The sequence below is a fragment of the Trichosurus vulpecula genome, chromosome 3 (genome assembly GCF_011100635.1).
Source record: "Trichosurus vulpecula isolate mTriVul1 chromosome 3, mTriVul1.pri, whole genome shotgun sequence".
NCBI lineage: Eukaryota > Metazoa > Chordata > Mammalia > Diprotodontia > Phalangeridae > Trichosurus > Trichosurus vulpecula.
Window position 1 is genome coordinate 3,463,196 of NC_050575.1, and position 13,289 is coordinate 3,476,484.

The following is a 13,289-nucleotide window of genomic DNA, read 5'->3' on the forward strand; positions in this document are numbered from 1 at the left end:
TGGGGTATGACTGCTTGTAGACTAACGAGTTCTATGTTCTACGTTTGGGGGGGAGGTGCCAGCTCTGTCAGAGCCTCACTCCTCCTTCCCCAAGGACCCCCAGTCCAGACTGGACTTAGATCTTCAGCAGGCTGTTGCACTCCTGCTCTGATCCGCCACTTAATTCCTCCCACCAGGTGGGCCTGGAGCCGGAAGCAGCAGCAGCTGTAGCTGCCCCACCTCCGCTGCCCCCGGGGCTGGAAGCCGAACCGCGAACTCCTTCCACTCCCGCAGCTTTTCCCACTAACCTTCTCCGCAGTCTTTGGTGTTTGTGGGTTGAGAAGTCTCGTAACTGCCGCAGCTCACATATTCAGGGCGCTAGGGCCCCCCTCCGCCCGGCTTCTGGTCTGGATCGTCCACGCCTCTCAGGCTGGGCTCTGCTCCACTCCGTTCCCAGCTCCCAGCTCCCAGCTCCCAGCTCCCAGCTCCCAGCTCCCAGCTCCGTGTGGGATAGACCTCACCCAGAGACCATCCAGGCTGTCCTGGGCTGGAGCCCTGCTTCCCTCTGCTGTTCTGTGGGTTCTGCCGTTCTAGAATTGGTTCAGAGCCATTTTTATAGGTTTTTGGAGGGACTCGGGTACGGAGCTCACTCTAGTCCGTGCTTACCAGCCACCATCTTGTATATTTTTTCTGATCCACTTATTCTTTAGGATTATATTATTTAGTTTCCAATTGATTTTTAACCCAGCTTTCCACTGCCCTTTGTTGAATGTGATTTTTATTGCATTATGATCCACAAAAGGATGCATTTAATATTTTTGCCTTTCCACATTTGATTTTGAGGTTTTTTAGGCCTTAATACATGGTTGATTTTTGTATAGGTGTCATGTACTGTTCAGAAAAAGGCATATTCTTTTCTATTCCCATTCAATTTTCTCCAATGGTCTGTCATATCTAACTTTTCTAAGATTCCATTCACCTCCTTAATTTCTTTCTTGTTTATTTTTTTACATTGGATTTATCAAGTTCTGAGAGTGGATAGTTGAGGTCCCTCACTAGTATAGTTTTGCTATTTCCCCCTGGAACTCATTTAATTTCTCCTTTAGGAATTTGGATTCTATACCACTTGGTGCATTTATGTTTGGTATTGATATTACTTCATTAACTATAGTATCTTTTATCAAGATGTAGTTTCCTTTCTCATCTCATTTAATTAGGTCAATCTTTACTTTTGCTTTGTCTGAGATCAGAATTGCTACCCCTGAGTTTCATTTTTACTTCAGTGTAACAACAATTTGGCTAGCAGCAGCTGTTGAGGTGTGAGACCCAACAAGACTGGCAACAAGAGCTGCCAGCAGAGTTTCTTTGATCTGCTTTACTAAGGAAAGTAACATTAAGGGGTTAACAATCTTACTTTAATCAATACATACATACATACATATATATATATGTATATATATATATATGTATATATATATATATATATATATATATATATATATATATACTCACTTAGTTCAGGAGGAAAAACCAGCAACCTGAACTTCAGAGCAAATACAAATAAATTACAAACATACATTATAAACAGACCAAATACAAACCAACATCTGGGTTAGCAAAGCTGGGGGCCAGTTACAATGGCTTGCCCAGAGTCACAGGCCACTCTTCCAGTGAGTGGGAGCCCCAAGGGAAAATGCCAACCTTTGAATTTACATATTTTGTAAAGGGTCAAACGGCATCACAACATGCAACTCAAACCCACATGGCCTAAAAGCCTCTGGAGTCACAAACATGTGACTCAAACCCATGCAAACCAGGCTTTCCCTTGAGGCAAGGAGGTCATCAAAGACTTCTGATCCAATCAAAGGCACCCCTGATCCTTCAAGGGCACTTGATTAAATAAGTGCTAAAAGAGAAAACAGTAAAAGAAAGTCCCACCTTAATTACTGGTACATCTCCACCCCTTCCAGGATACTTGGCTTTATATAATCTAAATAGCCATGGATCCTGGAACAAATAAAAGCATTATACATTGTGATCAAATCAATCAGGGAACTAAAACATATCATTCACAACAAAACAAAACACATCATTCAGTATCATCCCCAAAATACTCGTTTACAATACACGGTCCACCCTTAGGTCAAAGCAAGTCAATCTCTTTAGTCAATACAGAGAGTCCAAGTAAAGTCCTTCTCGAGGGTGGGTCCCTCTCCCTAACCCTGCTGTTGCAGGCTTCCTCCCAGTACCCTCAGGCATGGGCATGCTTTAATTAGTAAAGTCCCAAAGCAAACAAAAAAGTCCAAATAAAGTTCTCTTGGGGGTCTATTCTCCCCACACTGTTCCAGCCCCCGATTCCAAGTCCTGAGGGTGGCTGGGCAGCAAAGCCAATAGGGTGGGGTACCTGGGGGTCCAAGGTACTTCCCCCCCACCATAGACAACTCTACCCCTCCCTCCTGGGTCCCAAACATCCCCAGGAGATGGCAGCAAAAAAGCACACTCAGGGCCTTGCTGCAAAGTCACCATCTTGCCCCAGGACTGAATTCCAAGCTCCTGGGTTGCTGGATATCCAGTGCATGCTGGCTGCTCTTTGAGCCAATTCTGAAGAGAATAAGGTTCAATTGATGCCCTTCACCCACCCTCCCATCTTCCCATACACTGTAATTAGTCTTTCTTGCCTCTTCATGCAAAATTATTTACCCTGTTCTACCTCTCCATTTCTTTTGCACCCAGTGTATTCCTTTTTCTTACCCTTTTTTATGTCATTCCCTCAAATTCACCTTATGCCCATACCCTCTGTCTATGCATACTCTTTCTAGCTGCACTGTTAGTGATACAGTTCTCAAGTATTACAAGTATCATCTTCCCCTGTGATGATGTAACCAGTTTAGCCCTGTTGAATCCATCATACTTTCTTTTTCTTTTTTACCTTTTTATGCTTGAGCCTTGATATTCAGTTTTTTCAGATATCAGTTTTTTTTTGTTCAGCTCTGATCTTCTCCTTATAAAAGCTTAAAATCCTTCTATTTCATTGAATGACCATTTTCCCCCATTGAAGTATCATGCTCAGTTTCACCAGGTAGGTGATTCTTGGTTGTAGTCCTTTGCCTTCCAGAATATCATGTTCCATGAACTCTGATCCTTTAATGTTACAGCTGCTAAGTCCTGTGTAATCCTGATTGTGGCACCCTGATATTTTAATTGCTTCTCTCTGGCTGCTTGCAATTTTTTTTGACCTGGTAGTTTTGAAATTTGGCTATGATGTTCCTTGGAGTTTTCTTTCTGGGATCCCTTTCTGGAAGTGATCAGTGGATTCTTACAATGTCTATTTTGCCCTCTGGTTCCAGGACATTAGGGCAGTTTTCTTTGATAATTTCTTGGAGTATGATGTCTAGGTCCTCCTTTTGGTTGTGCCTTTCAGGTAGTCCAATAATTCTTAAATTATCTCTCCTATATCTATTTTCCAGGTTGTGTTGGCAAACAAAATGGGCTCTTAGCACTCAGTTCAACCAAGTGCCCTTGAAGAGTTTGGCCTTTGTTTCCTTGATTAGATTGGGAGTCCTTGGTGACCTCCTTGCCTCAGGGAAGGGCCTAGCTTACACATGGGTTTGAGTGACATGTTTGGGACATCAGAGGCTTGTAGACCACATGGGTTTAAGTCGCCTCTTTGTGACAAATTTAGGTCATGTGGGCGAGTTGCATGTGTGACTCACCCTTCACCCTGAAAAATATATAAAACCAGGGGTTGGCTTTCTCTTTTTCAGAACTCTTACCCACAGCCTTGGTGGTGCGAGTGACTCTGGGCCAGCCCTTGTTATGAGCTCCCGGGCTGAACTTAGATGTTGGTAACTATGAATTGTATTTGATCTGTCTGTCAATGTTTGTAATTTGTTTGTATTTTGCTCTGAAGTTCAGGGCACTGGCTTTTTCCCCTGAATTAAGTGAATGACGTCTGCATGCTGGATTAAAGTAAACTTGTCAGCCCCTTAACATTGCTTTCCTTAGTAAAGCAGATCAAAAGAACCTGGGCTTTGGCAGCATTCTTGTTGTTGGGCTTGTGTTGGTCTTTCACCCCCAGAACAGCTGCTAGCCAGATTGTTCAAATACAGGTCAGTTGTTTTTGTTTTTTTCCAGTGAGGCATTTTACATTTTTCTTCTGTTTTTCAATTTTTTTTGATTTTGTTTGATTGATTCCTGAATGTTTCATTGAGTTATTAGGTTTTACTTGCCTAATTCTAATTTTTAAGGAATTATTTTCCTCAGTTAGCTTTTGCTAAATAGCTTTTCCTTTTCCATTTGGCCAATTCTACTTTTTCTTTTGAGGGAAGAAGGCAGGGCAATTGGGGTTAAGTGACTTGCCCAAGGTCACACAGCTAGTAAGTGTGTCAAATGTCTGAGGCTGGATTTGAACTCAGGTCCTCCTGACTCCAGGGTCAGTGCTCTACTCACTGAGCCACCTACTTGCCCCACCAATTCTACTTTTTAAAGAACTGTTTTTTTTCCTGTGCTATTGACTCTTTTCCCATAATTCTCTTTTATCACTCTCATTTATTTTCCCAGTTTTTCTTTTACCTCTCTTATTTGATTTTTAAATTCCTTTTTGAGCTCTTTCATGAGTTCTTTCCGGGCTTGAGACCAATTCCCATTTTTCTTTGGGAGCTTTGCCTATTGGTGTTTTGACATTGCTGTCCTCTTCTGAGTTTGTGTCTTGGTCTTCCTGTCACCATAATAACTTTCCTTATCTTTTCCAGCCTTTTCCTACAGGAAGACTAAGACACAAACTCAGAAGAGGACAGCAACGTCAGAACACCAATAGGCAAAGCTCATCATCACCAATGACAAAGATCACCCAAGGAAAGAGGATGCTGAGCACCTGGTCCAGGAAGCAGAGAAATATAAACTGAAGAGCACAAGAGGAGACAAGGTATCTTCTAAGAACTCCCTTGAGACATATAACTATAACATGAAGTCTACAGTGCAGGATAAGAGACTTTAAGTCAAAACTGATAATGGAGACAAATAGAAGATCCTTGAAAAATGTAATGAAATAGTAAAACTGGCTGCATAAGAATGAGGAAAAAAAATTGTGCTTCAGTTAAAGAAGTTGCAGAATTTCTGCAACCCCTCCATTACTAAGCTGTGTCAGAGGCATTTCCAAGAGGCATTCCTGGGACATTCCTAGATGACGAAGCAGCTCAACATAGAGATTCTTTTTCTGGACTCAGCACTGAAGAAGATGACCAAATGCACTAGAAGAGAGAAAATTTCACAAAGCCTGTCAAAAATGGAAGGATCCCAATTTGCAGCCAACGTTGAGTGTGGGGGCAGTTTGAAAATCACATTTGCATTGATATTAAAGGTCACTTCAATCTGAGCAACACCATGGGGAGCAGAGAGGAGTCCTGTGAGCTCAAATTTGCCAAGTAGGTTGTTATCCCTTGTTCTTGCCTTTCCACCTGCATCAACCTGGAGAAGCACACCAATCTGGTTGGCCAATGGAATGGTCCTGGTCCATGGCTGTCTGTTGGACTGGAGTTAGGGAGTATTTGAGCTTAACCAAATCTGATATAACCCTGCCAATACTTTTAACAGCAAAAGAAAGAAGAATGATCACTTTGCTGTGTAAAGTTCGGACAGTCTGAATCCTTGATTTCGTGAAGAGGGAAAGAAACTTTGTCAGTACTGAAAGTAAGTTGAAATGCAATCCTTTTCCTGGAGAATAACAATCTATTTAAAACTGAAAGGAAATCTACCAGGACAGAGAATAATTAGTGGGGGAATGTTGGCTCTGATGAAACACTAGATCCCTTGAAATACTGAAATAATTATTGGGAGAGTTGTTTGATCAGAATGTACTCTCCTTAACCTATCCTTCAAACACTGCATGCTGTTATGGAAAAAAGCTCTGGGTCTGGCATATGACCTGGGATCTAGTCCTAGATTTAACCTAGCTCTGTCCCAGCTGTGTATGATTTTGGGCCAGTCATTTACCTCGTATTTCTCTCAGTATACTCACTGGTGAAATGAGAGTAAATAATTCCCGTCCTACCTGCCTCTCAGGGCTGTTGTGAGGACTGTGGTTTACAAAGTACTTTCTTGTACATCAAAGCACTGTAATACTATGTCAAAAGTAGACAATTCTTTTAGCAGACATTTAAAAATGTGCTTCAGAATCTGTCAGGGATGTAAATTGGCACTTAATAAATAATGATTGTAATCTGTGTAAATGAAGTGTTTTCTTTTTTAAAACCAACTAAACTTTTTTTTTTTTTATCAAAAAGATTCAAAACAGCTCAATTATCAATAAGAATAGTTTTTAACCACTGATTTGTCTTGGCTGTTTTGGTAGGTCAATAACTTTTGGAATCACAGGATCAGAGAAACAGAGAGTTAGAAGGGGTCTCAGTGGCCATCTAGTCCAATTGATATAAGAAAGAAATCCCCCATCCAGCCTCTGCTTGAAGATCTCCAAGGAGAAGGAATCTACCACTCAAGGCAACCTATTCCACTTTTGGGCAGCTCAAATTGTTGTTAAACTCTTCCTGACATCAAGCCCAACTTTGACACTTTCACTTGTTTTTCCTGGTTCTGGCCTCTGGAGAACATGTATGATCTCTCGTCTACATGACAGTCCTTCTGATACTCGAAGACAGCTAGCTGTCCCATACCCTCATGAGTCTTCTTTCCTCCAGGTTAAATATCCCCATTTTCTTCCACTTCTTAAAGTTATTGAATGTAGTTTTGTGAAGGCTGCCTGGAATGGACTCTGAAAAAGACCTAAGCTGAGTTCCACGGAATTCTAGATAGGACTAAGTATACCAGCAAAGTATTTTTTCCCTCTGACCTTTGGACATACATGCAGACACCACAGTACTCAACAAACAGTTACTGTCTGTATCATTGATCTCAGGCCCCACATGGTCTTTTACCAGGAAACCAAATAATCAAAGTTACCTTACATGAGGATTTTTCAAGCTAATTCAATTTGGGTAAATTCAATTAGATTCAACAGATATTTATCAAGTCCTTATGGTGGAGTAGGCCAAGCAGTAGAATTCTAGGTTAGGGTTCTGTAACTTCAAGCTAGATGGGACCTTAGAAATAATCTACTCCAATCTGCTTATTTTACAGACAAGGAAACTGAGGATGCAAATATAATGGAGGGAAAAAATGTAGAATTTCAAGCCAAAGGACCTGGGTTCAAATCTCAGCTCTTCCATTTACTACCTATATGGCCTTAGGCCAATCATTTAAGTTCTGTGGGCCTCAGTTTCCTTATTTTTACAATGAGAACTCTGGACTCAATGACCTTTGAAGTCCTCTCTGACTGTAGACATCTTCTCATGTTCCTAAGTAACAGAATCAAAATGAGTCAAAAGACAGCATCAGAGTTATTGTTATTCTAAAGCCTGCCTCTCATACCTTATTGTACTAGAGAGGTGAACCTGGGTTCTTGAAGGTTGTAGGCAGAAACAAGCTTTAGCAAAGCCAGTTGAAGTAGGAAAGCTTGGCAGAGGGGCATGGTACTAGTCTTTTTTTTTTTTCTGTGCTCTAGAAAGTAATCTAGCTAATTTGGAAGTCATTTGTCATTAAAACACACATGGGGAATGTGTTTTTTTTTTTAATTTTAGATTAAAAAAGTTCTTTTTTAGCCAATGTGATGTTCAAAGACTATTTAGGGATTGTTGTAGGAATAACGATTGGACTTGTGATTCATTGGTATAGGGAACTCCTGGGTGAGAAAACTCCCTCTGCCAGTGCACACTTGCACCTTTTCTGCAACTCAATGTTAGAAAGATGATTAGGGCACCCAGAGGTTAAGTGGCTTAACCAGGGTCACATCGTCAAACTGTGTCAAAGGTAGGACTCAAACCCAGACCTTACTGCAGCTAGGTGGCACAGTAGATAGAGCACTTGGCCTGAGTCAGGAAGACCTGAATTCAAACCCAGCCTCAGGCATCGCCTTAATAACATCATTGATAAGATGATTATCATGATAGCACCTACTCCTAAGGGTTATTGTGAAGGTCAGACAAGTCAGTATTTACAGAATGCTTTGCAAATCATAAAGCACTCTATAAATGCTCTTATTGTTATTAATTATATTCCTGATTTAAATATGGTTCTCTATCGACTTTGCCATCAGTTCTCAAACTTCTCGGTCTCAGGACCCAAAACTGTAATCTCAAGAATTATCGAGGGCCCCCAAAGAGCTTTTGTTTATCCAAGTCACATGTGTCAATACTTAGCATATGAAAAATAAAAACATATCGATATCATTACGAAAATAGTTTTGACCTTGTGGACCCCCTGACAGGATCTTAGGGACCCCTAAGGGCTTTGAGAATCACTGCGTTGTGCTATGCTGACTCTTATCCAGTTGTAGGTTTATAATCTGTTTCTGGGCTACCATGGAACCGAGGGAATCATGATTCCTCGAAGTGTGAAAGTTTTCTCTGTTAGCGGGTTTTTGTGATACATCAGGGTGGTCCTGGGTTCTTGCACGGCATACTCTGCATGACTGGAACTTGAGTGCTGGTGGCCCACCAGGAGACATGAATTGGAACCCTGCCTCAGACACTTACTAGCTGTGTGACCCTGGGCAAATCAGTGAACTTCTTTGTGTCTCAGGTTCCTTATCTATAAAATTTAAGATGGCACCTATCTCACAGCTCTATTGCTTTTCCTGTGTTCTCCTCACATGGCTCCCCCTTGGTTCACTCTCTTTGCTGGGGCGGGGGTCATTATTCTGGGCTCCCTGGGCCTCCTCCCCTCGATGGCTCACCTCGGCTCTGCAGCAAGCCTCAGAGGGCCTCTTCTCTGTTCAATGCAATGTCTCCTACCAGATAAGTTGCTCCCACAAAAGATGCCATTGCCAGTGCAGAGAGGGGAAGAGAGACAAATCTCTTCCATCCTCACTCTATTAGTGGCACAAGGAAGAGGGCAGAGAATGATTCCTTTCAAGAGCTGTAAGGTCTCTTCCAGATTTAAATCTTATAATCCTGTTCTAAATTGTTTATGTTCTGAATTCTTTTTTTTGTTTTGACTATTACTCTTTTCTTTTAATATTTTAATTGGTGCTTTTGTTTCTTTATCACTTTCATTTCTAAATAGCTTTCTTCCCTCTCCTCTACCAAGAAATGAAGAAAAATAAAGAAATAAAAATGTTCTTACAAAATCCAAATAAACCTAAAATGCATTAACCAAGTCTGATACTGTGCTGAACCTACAGCTTCCCACCTCTGCAAAGAAGGGGAAGAGGTGCATTTTCTCACCACTTTTTCAAGACCAAGGATGGTCATTATAATTACATAGTGTTCAGTTCTGTTATTTGGCTTTTTTGCATCCTTTTCACTTAATTTGTTGCAGTCATTATGTATATTGTTTTCCTGGTTCTGATTATTTTTCTCTGCTTTAGTTTACTATTTTTTCTCATGTTTCTTTGCATTCTTCATATTCATCATTTCTTATAACAATAACTGACATTCATATAGTTCTTTGAAAAGGCACTTTAAATACTCAATCTCATTTGAGCCTCATAACAACCCTACAAAATACAGCCATTTTATCATTTTATACATGAGGAAACTGAGTTTAAGTGAGATTAGATAATTTATTCATAGAGATGTAGACATGCCAGAAGTGGGATTTGAACCCAGTTCTGGAATTCTCAGCTCCACATCCAGCATTCTCTTCATTTGGTAACTCACTATATTTCTCTATTTTTAATTGTAAGGAATACATTGTTCTCTTAACTTTATGATTACACAAAACAGGAAAAATTTGGTGCAATTCCACTTTAATTTCAGCATTATCTATTGAAATTCCACTTTATATTCTACTACATGAAAATTCAAAAGTCTTAAAAGTAATCTACTTCTGGTAACTTAATTAAATTTAACTCATTGTATTCTTTTCTGCACTGTGTTAAATGTGGTCAGCAACAGAGAAGAACAAGGCCCGGTCCCTGTCCTCCAGGATCTTACAATCTGAAACATCATGTTAGAAATAACATGATGTACACACAGCAAACAATTAGAGAAAAAAATATTCTATTGTTGAGGGCCCAAATGTATGATATAGACAAGATATTGTGGGAGATCAGGAAGGGGTAGGCCAGAATAATAGGGAGTATATTAGAGGATAATGGAAAGAATCTTTGTTTTTAAGAAGATATCATGTTCAAATTTCCTCTTTATCATATGCTTGTGTAACAGCAACCGTACTGGTATACCCAGGTTGGCTGCTAATGCAAGTTCTTAGATCTGCTTTACTAAGGAAAGCAACTTTCAGGGGTCAACAGTCTTCTTTAATTACATAAAATACAAACAGAGGAAATACAGAGAAGAGAAATAAAGACCAACAGATAAGGCTGTACTGCCTGAATCAAAACAATACTGCTATATACTTTATGTCCACCACTGAATCGAGAGAGCCTTTACTTTTGAGCAGTCAGGGAGCTCTGAACATGTGACCACTCAGAGTCTTGACCAGGAATCACAAGATCCTTCTTGTAAGTGAGCTCCCAAAGCAAAAGCTCACCTCTCAGAATATATACTCTTTCAGTTAATGAGCTCAGAGCCAGAAGGCATCACAACACTCCTGACTCAGTGCCTAATTAGTAAAAGGTATGTAAGCCTTCCTACAAGCAAGCAAGCTTCCCTTAATGGGCTCCACGTGAGGCCTATTGATGGGTAGGGAAGATAGCATTACAACTTGTCATATGACCTTGGATAAATCACAGAATCATAGACTTTCAAGTTGTAAGGTGCTTCAGCGGCATTCTAGTCTAACCTCCCCCAGAAAAAGAATTTCTTCTATAATATGCACAAGTAGACCATCCAGTCTACAATGAGAGAAAAACTACCATTGCCCCAGATAGTTCATTCCACCTACTATTGCCTAAGATAGCTCATTCCATTTTTGGATAGCTCTAATTGCTAGAAAGTTGTTCCTTAAATCTCAAACTTAAACATTTGTCTTGGCAACTTCCACCATTGCTCCTAGTTTTTGCCCTCTGGGGCCAAATACAACAAGCACAATCCTTTTAAAGATAATAATCCTTCAAAAACCCAAAGAGAGTTATCTTGTCTCTATTAAGTCTTTTCTTCTTCAGGCCAAACATCCACATTTTCTTCAACCAATGTTCATAACAATCAATCAGTTAATAAGTATTTTTTAAGCACCTAGTATCTTCTAGGTAGTATGTGAGGTGCTGGGGATACAAGTACAAAAAATGAAACAATTCCTACTAAAATTAGCTTAATTCTAATGGGTTAGACTATTACATATAAAAGTACAAAAGTGGTGGTGTATACCTATAATCTTTGTTGCCATGGAGGCTGAGGTTGCTGTATTATTTGAGTTCAGGAGATCTGAGATACATTAGGATAAGCCCCTAGGTACAAGGAACTATCTGGCTGCCTAGGGAGGGGCAAATCAGTCCATGTCAGAAATGGAGTAAAACTACCATGCCAGTTGGTAGTGGGATCAGTCAATGAATGGCTAGTGAACATCCAGCCTGGGCAAGATCAAGATACCCAATATTTTTATACACTCACACTCACACACACACACTCACACACACACACACACACACACACACACACATACACTTTATGTTGTGTTTAACATATAATATGCATATGCATATAGTATAATGTTAATTAATACAAATACATACAAAATAGTTAAAGAAAGGTAATTTAAGAATATGGTCCTAGAAGTTGGGGGAATCAGGAAAAGCTTCATGCAGAAGATGATGCCTGAATTTCACCTTAAATTAAATTAGAGGGCAGCTAGGTGGCGCAGTGCGTAGAGCACCGGCCCTGGAGTCAGGAGGACCTGAGTTCAAATCTGGCCTCAGACACTTGACACATGTACTAGCTGTGTCACCTTGGGCAAGTCACTTAACCCCAATTGCCCTGCCAAAAAAAAAGGAAAAAAAAAGAAGTAAATTAGGAAGTCTATGTAGTAGGAATAGGCAGGGAAGTATACTCCAGACATGAGTGATGGCCAGTGCAAAGGTATGGGAATAGGAAATAGAGTGTTATGTATGAGGAAAAGAGAGAAGGATAGTTTGATTGGGTCATAGATTACTGGCGGGGTTGAATAATGTACAGTGAAGTTAGAAAGATAGGTCAGCTAAGGCTTGAAAAGCAAAACAGAGAAATTTATCTGGCATGAACTTGAGCACCTTCACCATCTTGGCTGCCCTCTTCTGGGCACTTTCTGGCTTATCAATGTCCTTACTAAAATGTGACACCTGAAACTGAACACCACACTCCATGGCAGAAAGAGCATATAAGATGTATCATCTCCTTATTACTTAATCTCATGCATCTTTTGAAGTAGCCTAAGATTTTATTAGCTTCCCTCTTCCCCTACTTTTGATTCCTATTGAATTTGTTATCCACTAAAACCCAGAGATCTTTCTGAGAAAAAAAACTGTTGTCTAATTGTACCCACTATCTTATACTTGAGAGATTGATTTTTTGAGACCAAGTATAAAACTGCGTTTATCCCCTATAAAATAAATTTTATTAGATTGGCCCAATTTTAAAGTCAGGTAAGATCTTTTTGGACCTTGCTGCCATAATCCCATGTATGAACTATCCCTCTCAGCTTTGTATCAGGAGGAAATTTGATAAGCACGTCATTCATTCCTTTATCTAAATTGTTGATAGAAATGTTTTGCCCTTGATGCTATTAGGAAAGCTTCTAGGTTACCTCCATTACATAGAATGCTTGCCGATGGTTTTAGATAGATAATACTTATCAGTACAAGGAAAACACCATTTATTCCTATGCTCTTTAGTGTTTTTTTTTTTTAAATAGGAATGGGTGCTGTATTTGTCAAAAGTTTTTTCTGTATCTGTTGAGATAATCATATGATTTTTTAAATTTTGTTATTGATATGGTAAGTTACATTGATAGTTTTCCTAATATTGAACCAGCCCTGCATTCCTGGTAAAAATCACACCTGGTCATAGTGTATTATCCTTCTGATAAATTGTTGTAATCTCTTTGCTCATATTTTATTTAAATTTTTTGTAACAATATTCATTAGGGAAATTGGTCTATAATTTTCTTTTTCTGTTTTGGCTCTTCCTGGTTTAGGTATCAGCACAATATTTTTGTCACAAAAGGAATTTGGTAACACTCCTTTGCCTATTTTCCTAAATCATTTATATAGTATTGGAATTCATCGTTCTTTAAATGTTTGGTAGGATTCACTTGTAAATCCATCTTGCCCTACAGAATTTTTCTTATGGAATTCATTGGCTTGTTCAATTTCTTTTTCTACAATG